Source organism: Manduca sexta, unplaced genomic scaffold, assembly GCF_014839805.1.
Source record: "Manduca sexta isolate Smith_Timp_Sample1 unplaced genomic scaffold, JHU_Msex_v1.0 HiC_scaffold_323, whole genome shotgun sequence".
In the NCBI taxonomy this organism is placed as follows: Eukaryota; Metazoa; Arthropoda; class Insecta; order Lepidoptera; family Sphingidae; genus Manduca; species Manduca sexta.
The window spans coordinates 13,312-16,397 of NW_023594275.1; the positions used below are offsets into that span (position 1 = coordinate 13,312).

At 32.2% G+C, this 3,086-nt stretch overlaps 1 long non-coding RNA gene across 1 annotated transcript; it reads right to left on the bottom strand.

The window, feature by feature from the left end:
- Positions 1-1,448: 1,448 nt before the first annotated feature.
- LOC119192822 lies at positions 1,449-2,463 on the bottom strand. Its single transcript, XR_005113759.1, has 2 exons — positions 2,390-2,463; positions 1,449-1,603 (listed from the first exon to the last, which is right to left on the bottom strand). It is a non-coding gene; the product is annotated as an uncharacterized LOC119192822 (long non-coding RNA).
- Positions 2,464-3,086: the final 623 nt, after the last annotated feature.

Below are 3,086 nucleotides of genomic sequence, written 5' to 3' on the forward strand. Positions count from 1 at the left end.
AGAGGGCACGTTGGGCGCGAGCAACGGACACGCGATTCAATTGGCGCACTCGACCACAATAAGCAGGATCGTCGGTCCAGGGAGCGCGGGACTCCGCTACCGGCGGCGCGTACGGCTCGGCCGCTTCCGGAGCGCGCGTGTGACGTCACGCCCGTTGCTCAAACACCGCCAGCCGCCCGATCAACCATCATTTACCTTACACTTTTTAATTGGTGAGGTCAAAACAATTGGGTCACCTTTAGATTTATTTATTGTGTAAGCTGGGAAATGGGAATTTATATCCGGTCCTCATTATTTTCAGCTTATGAATGATTTCTAGATTTATTTTGAACTATACCAAGTTTACGAAATGCAGAAGTAAAGATTTCATTTACAAAATTAAGCACGCAGGGAATAATAAATATTAAAGTAAGATATAAATTATGAAAAGTTTAATCATACGTAATATGGTTTTAAATTGACAAACGTAGGAATATAATATCAGGTAAGGTGTAAAAAATGTTCAGAGTTGTTTTAGTGATTTCACAAACATTATTGCCAATATTGCTATAGCTGCACTGCCAACAGTTCCGACAATAAGCTTCTTTGTTTTTTTATTACTTTTCTCTTTGAGCAAAACCTAAAAAATACATAAAACATTTAAAAATTAAGTAAAATATATATATATCTAATTAGCCAAGACCAGGATATCTCTGGCTCGATCGCGGAAATAGAACAATCAGAATAAAGTTTGATCGCAACACTCTGGAGATAGCTATAGGGATTTTTTAATTTTGATCATTAGGTACCAGTTATCCCAATTCGAAGAAATATATTTAGGGGTACAAAACTTCTGACATTTGACTCTTAAAATGATGTTGCTTCATTTGTTATTAAATCGTAAAAATTTTAGGTTCGATTACCAGATCAACAAAAATGAATTTGTGAATATTTGGATTTGAAACCAATGACTTCATAAGTTAAATATAAATTCGGCATAGCAGGATGTACTAGTTGCATCTTTTCTTATCACTGGAGATAAGTGGGCATGAGGTGTCAGCTTATATTGTATGTAACATTATGTTTAAAACACAGATAAAAAATTACAAGATCAGTATAATGATCTCATTAGTATAGTAATATCTCATCTCATTATGATACAATTTCATAATTCGGTACCATCAAAGAATGAAAAAAAAATTCTAGTTGGCTACCATTATTGTTGTATTGCACCACACTTAAAAACTCATATTTGTGTTGCAAATAAAACATATTTGATTTCTCTTATACTTAGGAATTAAAATCTTAAACAGTCATCCCCAATTGTATCACAAACCTGGATGAGTTCCTTCACTAAATAAATCCATTGTTAAGGAATTACCCTTGAACTGAGTGTGCAATGCAATGTCCATTGAATTTAAAATATTAGTAATTTCACTCAATGTAGATAGGGATATGTCTGAGGCGTATTTCTCTTTGTGAAGCAGATAATCTGATACTTTGTTGGCCTTTTAAAGCCAAAGTATTTGCTAACATGCTTAGATATATTCTGTACAAGTGTTGTGAACTGTCTTCAAGAATGTCAATTATTTCCATAGCTCCAAGATTATTTTCCGGTCTTGATCTATAAAATAAATGGTTGCTTTATATAGTATGCATATATATGGCTAATAGTTAATAACACAGGTCTTTAGTGTTGATGTCCTGGACTATAATAACTTAAATTGTTATTGTCTACCATGACATAAAATAGTTGTCTTTATTTTTTAATATTTCATTTTTATATCATAGCTCCAATTTAACAAATTGCTGGCTCGCTATCACAATGTCTATATAAAATTTCACTTTTTTTGGAAAAATCTTAATTAAAGTTCTCATGTTGGTAAAAATTACAGACAATAAATCATGGTTCGCCCTTTATTTATTTCAGGATTATTGGAATTTTTACTGAAATATACAAATAATTATGTTACACATATACTTAATTCAATTTGTGCAGAAAAATATGACATAGAATGTTGTTAGCTATAGTGATCCAGCAAAATGTTAAGAGTCACAAATTGATCTACCTAAACTTGCATCAGTAACTACTTTAAAAAATAACTATTTAAATTGAATGTGAACATTTTCCTGGGCTTGGTTTATATGGAGTGACATGATGGTACAAATGGTTGGTTTAATTTGCTATTATATTTACTATTGTAACATATTAAGTAAAATATACCAAAAAAACATGTGAATCTCACACACAAGTTTTAACTGAATGTTACTGAGGACTAACTTTGTTTTTGAGGAAGGTCCAGCAACCACATACTTTTTAATTCAGAGCAAGTATATGGGTCACAATATATTAACTATGATAATGTACATTCTCAAAACAAATTCCAACAGTATTTAGTTAGTTACTTACACTGGTAATTCCTCATAGAGTGGCAAATTTTTTATTTCATCTAGAATTCGCTGCCTCAGTTCTTGATCATCTACCCAAGCTTTAAAAGGTCTTCATCTGCGAGAGTTCAGTTAGTGTGGATTGGCCAATATTTTTCCTTCTAAGAGAAACAAGTATTTTTCTATTTTAATAAATTTATTAAGAGTGATAAAGTCACGATAGAGAAAATTATGGAGATAACACAAAACTTATTTTCTAAACTGCTGAAGAACAATTTAATGTCAAAATCATATAAGTTTTTCGGCGCGCTGAAGTGCAATAAAAAGTGCAATAACTTTAAAATTTGGTATTTAATAAACTTTTCAGGTATTAACCAAAATAAACTTTTCAGGTTTGATAAATATTTTGATAGGCGCCGGCACCTATTAGTAAAGCGCTGACTGTGACATCAAATTCTGTGGGATCTATTTTATTAGCGGTAGAAAACTGATTGACCGTATTATCTTGCTCAACCATTTTTCTATTTTTCCTTTGTTAATGTTTATGAAAACAAATAACGAATTCACTGCCTAGCGCCGATAACGAAAGGCATATTTCAATTTCAATTTGTTGTGATTGGCGATGGAACATAGAATTCAATTCAATTTTTAAATTGTGGCTCCATCGTTGGCAGACGATGATTTTGCCAATGTCAAAAGTTGAAAGTAGGAAAAGTTAC